The following is a 9,557-nucleotide window of genomic DNA, read 5'->3' as shown; positions in this document are numbered from 1 at the left end:
GATTTATTAACTTGTACTTTAAGTTTTTCTGCCAAAATGACATTTGGCAAAAGAGGATTGTTTAAGTTACTGAATGAGTACAGCATGACAATATGAGTTTCAAAAAGACTTTTGAAGAGCAGCTCACTAGTTTTTCAGTTGTACTGCCATGGCTTTTTTGTTTATTTTCTGACATCAGGCTACATTTGATTTGTTTGGTTTGGGTCATTCAGTTTATGACATAATAATTAATAGTGATTGCTAGCAAAATACATTATCAGGAGGAAGTGTGATCAAAAGGTAGGTACAAAATTAGGACCCTGGAGAAAAGCATCATCTTCCTTGCAGAGACAAAACCAAAGCCTGATCACATCACCTCTATTTACCACTGTTCCCTAATCTGATTTTTTTGCTTAACTTTTCACAGAAGACATCTTCTCAGAGACAGTAAATGACACCTAAAACAGGTCCCAGCTTCAGCTGGAGTTTTCAGAATATCACTTATCTTAATGCAACCCCAACAGTATCCTTGTCCCAATTCTAAAGCTGGACAGCAGAGTCCTGGCTCAGATGTCACACAAAAGCAGGACTAAAAGTTCTGAAGTACATGGAATAATAAATTAAGTTATAGAACTGCTTGGTGCAGAAGCTCTTAATTAAGAGAAGGCTGTGCAGACTATTTAGGAAATTCAGGTATGTGGGAAATAAATAGGATGGAACAAGATGATTAAGGCTGAAGGAGCTCAGCAATCTGGAAGAGCAGAGGAAATAAGACCCATAATAGACTGAAGGTATGTGCTATTGAAGGTAAAAGTAAATAACAAAAAGGCTCTTCCACTGATTTTTAAAGCATGTTTTTAAGATTTCAATTAAACAAGTAAAAAAATAAAGGGGCACAAACAACAAGAAAAGGCATTGTAGCCTTAAAAAAAAAAAAAAAGAAAAAAAAAAGAAGAATGAAAGCTCTTAGAATTGCTGGAATTCAAGTTAAAGTGCAGTGACAGAGCCTTAAATTCTCTAGAAACCACTAAAATTTTTTCAGTATAATCTAGGAAGGAGAAATTTTCCTTCACAACTAAAACAAAGATTAATTTTCTGAAGGAAGGAGACCTTATAACAAGCAAGGAGAATTAGAGTGGTTTCAAGGAAGAGAAATCACGCGTTTCTGCTTGTGATAGCAAAGTGGAGCAGAATACTGAGTAGCAGCCAACACTCTTCATGAGGTTAAACCACTTCTGGAATGTCATGGTGTCTCAGGAGAAATTTTGAAAAAACAAATTATTTGTAATATTATTTAATTTTTCAAAGTATTATTATTTAAACTGTAAAAAGAAAAATAGTCATGTTAGATATGAGAATGAGAAATGGGAAGAAAGGTCAGGTTTTACTCATGCCAAATACTGCCTGCAAAAATAGAAGATCCTTAAAATTCTAATTATCCAAATCATTTTGATATGGATATGGAATGGTGAATGACTTCAGAAGCCACATTTACAAAGAAAGCCTAACAAACACAAAATAGAGCCTGATAAACCTCAAGTTACCTGAAAGAGATTGGGGGTGGCAAAACTTAACCTGCCCAGCCAAGTTGTTGAAGGTCTTTGTTCAGGCTGCCATCATCTTATTCTGGAAAACACTTACTAGGGCACATTTAATGCCTAGAATTATTTTTTTGCTTAAAAATAATACACAATTAGATAGTTTCTTCAATTTTTCTTTCCAATCTTCTTTTGGACATATTTAACCCCTGACTAGTGTAGTGTATATAATAGGAGTCGGCAGATTTTTGACTAACATCTTCCAGTCAAAGAAGTCTTTCACAGCAGGGAGAGTGTTTGTTACTTTTGGAACTGGCAAAGGCCAGTAGGTAAGATGCAGGGACTGCCAGCAGTAGGGTTTCCTGCCAGACAGAACAGGGAGAAGAAAGGGAATGAGGAAAATGGTGTTCCCTGGCAATGATTCTTGTGTTTCCAACAGTGGATAGAGCAGGCCACCATTTTCAAACCTTTGTAGGGTCAGTGGCAGGGGTCAGCAGGGTGGCCAAGATCTCCTTCGCCCATATCCCACCAGGCATCCGTTTTCCTCAGCATTTACAACCCTGGAATCGTTAAGGTTGGAAAAGGTCAAGAAGATTAGGAGGTCCAACAATTGTTTGCCCATCAGTTCTGCAGCAGCAGAGCACAGGCAAAGAATCCAACTGCTTGGATCTCTGCCTGTTTGCCACAGTGAATATCCATGGATGGCATGGATATTCTTTGAGCACAATACAGTGAGATATTATTCCCCTTGTAGATAACATCTGGGGCTGCAGTAAAATCTGTTGTCATAGATTCACATGAGATATTATTCCCCTTGTAGATAACATCTGGGGCTGCAGTAAAATCTGTTGTCATAGATTCACATGCTCATGAGGTGACTCGTTTGCTTCCCTCCTAGAGACTGCTACCTCATCCAAGGTCACTGCAGCTCCCTCTGCCTACTTAATTATATCATTTTTACCCTCTCTTCAGAAAGAAGTTGCTTTGTTGTGGCCCTGGTTTCACAGGGAAACACTGCTTCAATAATGAATGAGTCCCAAGCTAAAAAGCACCAAGAGTTTTATTTTCTGACTGTCAATTAAGGCAGATATGCAAATCTTAACTCATAAGAACATTTAGCATTTTTTCTATGCAACAATGGGTTTTGTAAAAGAATTCCTCAGATGTGAAAAGCTGGCAAATATGAGCCTGGTAACAATTATTTCATTATGACTTTCACTAATGGCAATATGCAGCAGAGGGCTTTTCTAACCTGTACATATCTGTATCTATTTATTTAGAGCTTAACTCTAAACAGAAAAGAAGCTGCAAATCAGAAACAAGCCCACATAATACTAGCCCATACAAACATTGCTCAACTGAAGGAAAACAAATTTTTCAATTTGAAAAGCATTCCTTCAAATTGATGCATTAGCAGATAGAAATTCTACTGTCCAGAATTCAGGTTAGGTAATGAGCATCAAAGTGTCTTCACTGACAGACTTCCCGAAAAGTTTTATGCAGTTTGAATATTATGAGAGTTGTTCCAAGTTTCTCCAGAGATTTAATGACATATAAAAAACAAAGCCAGCATGTAGAGAAAACCACTCGAGGTAGGGTGAAATTTGTGCAGTATTTTCTTCAGAAAGTATTTCTGCAAACAAAGGAAGTAAAATAAACATGCAACTTCCAGGCAGTTGAGATTGCTTTGTAGAGCCTAAAAAAATTGGCTTGAGGGGAGCACCTTCTGCTACAGACAAAAGACTTAATTCACCAAAGCTATGGGAAGAGTTCTCTTCCCCAAAGAAAAGATCTAATAACCCCTATAAAGAGAGCCATATTGTGATGCTGTAACCTGATTAGAGGGAAAGAGGGCCTTTCTGTCTTTTAGCCTTTGCACTAACAGGAAAACAAGGTGTTCTGCAATAAATAGGAAACCTTTTTCTAAAGCTTTACGGTCCTCTGTGCTATCTTACTAAGTACCCTATATACTACTCACCTCAAAAATCCACAATGAAAGGGAAGTGATTCTTCTCTTTTCAAAAGTCAGGCTGGCTGAGAAAGCAGGGTTAGAAATGAGAAAGCCAAGAAGCTGCTCTTTTGAAGCAAGCAAATGCAATACTCTTATTTTTAAAGTAATTGCTATGTTTTTGGGGCACAAGGAGATGGGAATGTACCTTGCAGCAGGATGAATGCATACAGGTCAGCCCAAAGAAAGCCCTTTAGTGAGCACACAGGGGCAGGGGTGACTGCTCTGAGTGACTGAGACTGGTCCCTTACCTTATGCAGGAGATTACTAAAAGAAAACATACAGAAGAAAACTAAGCAGAATAAAGGAGGAAATAAAGGTGGTAAGCTGAGAATCTGACTATTTTTGTGTTGATAAGCTTGCCCAGAGTGCTTTGGATTGGAAGGGACGTTGAAGATCATCCAGTTCTAACCCCCCTGCCATGGGCAGGGACACCTTCTGCTAGACCTAGTTCCTCAGAGTCCCATCCAACCTGCCTTTCAACACTTCCAGGGATGGGGCATCCACAACTTCTGTGGGCAACCTGTTCCAGTACCTCACCACTCTCACAGTAAAATTTTTCCTAATATCTAATCTAAACCTCTCTCTTTCAGAGAAGGCAAGGACGCCCTAGTGGATGGGTGGTTTACATTTGCCATGTTTTAAAGGAGATACATGCTCACTTAGTGGTTGATGGAACTTGCCCCAAGACATTGAAAAATTTAACATGATTTAAAAAATAGCATTTATTTTTATTGAAAGATCAAAACTTTTTTTTTTAACATACCCTCTAGCTAAGAAAATAACAGGCATGAAAGGGAGCTGTTGCATTTCAGAGTGTAAACCTAGGAAAAAAAATTGTCCTTTGGGAGACCAGTTCAACTAAGTAGCTGTGTGATGCAGGATTCTTAACTCCCTCCTCTAATGCAGTTCATACCGACCACTTTTAAAGAAAATTAGAGCTGATGGACCATCATGTTTAGTCTCTGTGACTCCTGGGAGCCAATTTGTGTCATACTATGCAAGCTTCTGTACAATTACAGACAGTAGTAATGCTGTACCTGGTAGCTGCCTGTTGTTTAAATGAAGAGGGATGAGATCTATTAGAGATCTGGTTTGATTTCATAAAGAGGTGGTATACTTGCCTGAAAGAAAAGAATTCCCTATATTCTGCCTTTTTCAACTGCTTTTAGGATAAGAGGGAATATAGAAGACTGTAAGGAAAGAGCTGAAAAGTCAGGATAACACTTGGCTAAGCCATGATTTGCTCGGACTTACACAACAGCAGCCCCGAGTTTCCTAGTGAGGTGCTTTCCTATATGAAGATTTGAGGACCATCTCTGGGATGAGCAGGTGAATTGAGAAGCTGGGAACAGAAAGAGAAGGAGTCAGGGCAAGGGGACCTCACTGCATTTCATTTGTAGGTGGCTTAAAAGTGAGTATACCCCTGGTTTCTTGAGAAACCTTGAAGGACATCAGGAGCTTGCTGTGGATGGGCTGTTAGGAATACTAGTTATCCCTGTGCACGCTTTTTCTCCGAGCACTGCCTAAGGGTGGCACATGATCTGGAATAAACAGGGGAAGGTTTATAAGCACTGTGAATCATCAAGGCACAGGCCCTGCTCCTTGCTACCAGAACCCAGCTTTCCACACAGAGGCAGGTCAGGGAGCCCTGGGACAAGAAAGGCTGATGCACAACTCTTCGTGAGGGTTTTTCATGGGCTCGCTTTGGATTTGGCAGAAAAAGAATGTTCTTTAGGTGAGTCAGACTTTCTTAGGGCATTTCTGCTAAGTCCCTTTTCTGGTAAAATTCTCACTTTCTAGCAGTAAAGTGGTTGTTCAGGGGACAGGCTTGTCTGGTGGGGGAGTGCATGTCTGTCTATTGCTATAACAATATGTCCCTCCCAGTATTTGTAGAGATGGATATTTTTCTACCCTCTAGACATCAAAGCAACCAACCCACATATTTCCAGCTGGAGAGAAGGGAGTGGAAAGAATAAGCTTTGAGAGAGATATAGGTTCTGCTGTCTTTTGATTCTTGAATGCATGTAATACCTACATGATTCATGAGTGTCAGAAAACAGGTCTGCTAGAAGGAGAAGCTCCCATGAATAATAGCCTGTGATCATTCTGTCTAATAGGCCCCAATGCCTCTGTTTTAGAGAAAGGTCTGAAAAGCTGAATTTAGTGTGTTTTTTTCCCATGAGTATCAAAGGACATGGAAAAAAAAATACATCCAGTGCATCATCCTCAGCCTTGTCTTGCAACGAAGCTTTTTTCCCCCTGAAATTAAACAAAGTGAGTGGTCTGGATCAACGTGCGACCAACAGACAATCTTTGCAATTTACCTTCTGAAGGTGACAATTGCTTCATAAGCTAGTGTAAAGCATTTGCCTGGCTTTGCTGACATTTATAATAGAGAAGTATAGATCATAGAATTATTATAGAATCATAGAATGGTTTGGGTTAGAAGGGACCTTAGAGATCATCTCATTCCAATCCCCTGCCATGGGCAAGGAAGCTTCCAGTAGACCTGGTTGCTCAGAGCTCCATCCAACCTGGCCTTGAATGCTTCCAGGGAGGGAGCATTCACAGCTTCTCTGGCAACCTGTTCCAAATACATATAAACTAAACCTCTAAATTTGACTATAAACAGAAATATTAAAGTTATGTATTGTTTCCTTGCACTGAATGAGATTTGCCAAGTGTTCAGGCATGTTCATAGAGATGATATAAGTAAAAACAAGAGCTCAAATTCATGCCATCCTCATTCAGACCCTCCAAAGCATGTTAAAGGAAGAGATATCAAGCAGTAAGGGAATTTGGGGTAATACCAGAAGGGAGCAGCTTGAAGAAAATGAGGTCATTCAACAGTACTTCTAGTAAAATGGATGATGATGGTTTTGTGTTTTCCACAGATAATGAAGAAATTTTAACACAAAGTTAATTACAAAAAATAGAACTTTAATGGCTAATTGCTACCCATGTGGGCTGAAAAATGGCAAAGCCTCCCAGTTTCACTATTGATAAGCTGCATTCAAGATCCCAAATTATGACAGCAGTCTAGAGAATGAAGCACTTGCAAATACCTTATCACTTTGAGAAGCCCTCTCTGCACCCAAGTTTAGCTGGTTAATTTTGCCCTTGTGCCTAATCTACCCAAACATCCCCACATCAACAGGCAGCTCATTAATCATGTGTCCTGCTTTGTTTTCTTCTCATTTGATATCACAGCAGGGCATTTTTCTCAGCAAAATAATCTGAGTAAACAACAATATTTCCCAGGCTGGAAATCTCTGCCCTTGGAACGAGCTTCTGACAGGCATGTCAGACGTAACGCAAACCCAAAAAGGGAGGGGAGTTTGAGAATGGATGAGCATGGCACCTCCTCCTTTTGCGGAAGTGGCCTTGCTTGGGAAAGGGGAGGGAGTTGTAAAATGCTCATTATAAATATCCATAAATATTTATTCCAGAGCTAAGGTAAGGAGCTATTACCTTCCTGAAATACACTGTTGCACTTGTGAATGTCGTACCAATAAAGCAATAACTCTCAAGGAAAGGTAGTGTTTGCCTTTTTAGGCTCTGCACCTCTTCTCAGCAGTCAAAGGGATAAGAAGATCAGCTGCTCTTGCTGTTGTATTGCCTTAAGGTATCCCTGATAATATTATAAATATATGAACTACAGCAAAAAACACAAATTTCTGCCAGTAGCAACAGGATCATCTTTCTCTGTGAACATTGTTTCTTATCTGCTCTCTCTCAACTGTTCCTCATGCTACCAAACACAAGCAACAAATACATGTTCTTGTGCACAGTAAGATTGAGGGGATGAAGCACAAGACCTAAAACCAGCCATATAATTTGTTCTGTTTCAGTCACACAAATGCCTCAGCCCCATGCATCCTCCAAAAAGTAAAGATCCCACCTCAGCTAGTTCACTAAAGGGCACTGCCACAACCTTTAGTTGAAACTGGTGTATCAGATACTTGATAGCTCTGGAAACTGTCAGAAGGCAGAAAGGGCAGCTCCTATCAGGCATCTCTGACACACAGCAGCAATCCAAATCTAGCGTGTCATGGCTGCATTTTGGATTAAATGGTGAGAAACTTTTTTCCCCACTGCTCAGGCATTAGAACCAGCTCTTAAAGCTGGGGATAATAATGGGCATAATAATAATGGGCATAACAGTTCTTCTCAATGGTAGAAACCAGTGAATTTCCCTCCGCTTTGGGAATTCCCTGTGTCCAGTATAGCTTTTAGACTGAGGGAGATTTTTTTGCTCTGAGCAGCATTAACTGCTTTAAATCCCACTTTTGCTCTGGATTGGAAAAACTTGATTTTGTTTAATAGAGAGGAAATGCTGAGGAATGAAAGGAGAAAAAAAAAAAAGAAAAGGACTGCACTAATAATTTCTGGGTAATTAAACTGGCATGGTCACTGGAGCACAAGGCAGATGAGGGCTAATTCTAACTCTAAACCATTACCAAAGCCTATTCCCCACAGTGGCAGGAAGTCAATGATGTAAGTGGAATTTCCTACAGCCTAAGAAACAGGATAATGGAGGTTGACATGCAAATATCTGGAATTGCCTTAATGTCAAATAAGAACTTTCTTAGGTTTAGCCATGGGTTTATAAGTAGGATTCTTATTCTTTTTATAAAATTTTTTTCCCTGCTATTATAAGTGGAGCTATCATGTTGTCTTGGAAGCAGTAAGGCCTTTAATATCACATTTTGGTTTGTATTAATCATTAATGTTGCTATTTGATCTGGTTGGAACTCAACATATTCATTTCGCAAAAGCTTTTGTGAACTAAAATATTGAAGCAGCTATAGCATTTTCAGTTATTAAGTACAACACATTCCATGTCTCTTTTAGTGTCTAGCAGTGGCCTGTCCATTTGCTATCAGAGTAGTCTGACAGACTGAATTTTTTACCCTGTACTTCCCTCTTGCATTGTAAGAGAAATAAGGACAGTAAGGAGGTGGGTGAGTACACCAGGCAAGAATGGACTGACTTGTTCCAAGAAGAGCACCAGAAAGAGCCATCACAGCTGAAAAGTCCAGTTTACCAAGGAAATTAGAGTGAAGATTTGGCCTCTACTCCTGGGGCAACATACTAAAATGATGTTTTCACCCTGGATTTCTGGCAAAGCCACAGCTGATGCCATACACACATCTCAAAATATCAGAGTTTTTTGTGGTGACTGAAGGCATTAAACCCTATGATATTCACAACGTGTATCACAGCTCAAACATTTCTTGTACACACTTTAATACTATCAGACACCTTTCCTTGGGAATGGCTATGACATATGGAGGCAAATTCATTTTGGAAGAAGCAGTAAAACATTCAGAAAGAAAATGTGTTAAAAGCAGAAGGAGGGTGGGCTTTTCTTAAAAACCACAATTTAAAACCTCTTCTTCAGACACATTTAAAAAAAAAGTCGCAAGTTTAATTGCCATGGCTCTATTTTACACAGACTGCATTTATGTATAACAGTTATGATTGCTGCCTGCTGATGGATTAATCTTTGCTCAAACACTGCTTTTTTTTTTTTTTTAAGCCTTGCAGCTGCCTCTGCAAGTGCTCCTCATCCTGACCTGCCTTGCTCTGTGCCTGTAGCCCATCAGCCAGCAAAACCCTGATGCTGGGTGAAGTCTGCAATATGAAGCAAGCAAATCCACAACAGTTTTATACCTTAAGGATTTCATCACTAGAGCTTTCTGGACTTGCAGCCCAGAGGAAATGATGGCTTCCAAAGGCTGGAAGAGAATTGGTCATTTGTAATTAGAGGGAGAGAAAGCAACTCCAAAAACATCCTCTGACCTTCAAATGCCAAGAAGAAAGATGAGTTTTGTGTGAGATGTTGGCTATTCTATAGCCATATGGGATGTGGTGCAGCTGATCTCCATCACAGAGAGGTGCTGATGGAGGAGGGGGAATATACAGGACAGTGAGAATTCCAACAGGAGATAGTCTATTAATTCAGCATGCATTCACAGGAGGGGAACACTGCAAACACAACCCTGTTGGACTTCATGTATCAGCAG

The sequence above is a fragment of the Pseudopipra pipra genome, chromosome 4 (assembly GCF_036250125.1).
Source record: "Pseudopipra pipra isolate bDixPip1 chromosome 4, bDixPip1.hap1, whole genome shotgun sequence".
NCBI classification, from domain to species: Eukaryota; Metazoa; Chordata; class Aves; order Passeriformes; family Pipridae; genus Pseudopipra; species Pseudopipra pipra.
Note: the sequence above shows the minus strand (reverse complement) of the source record.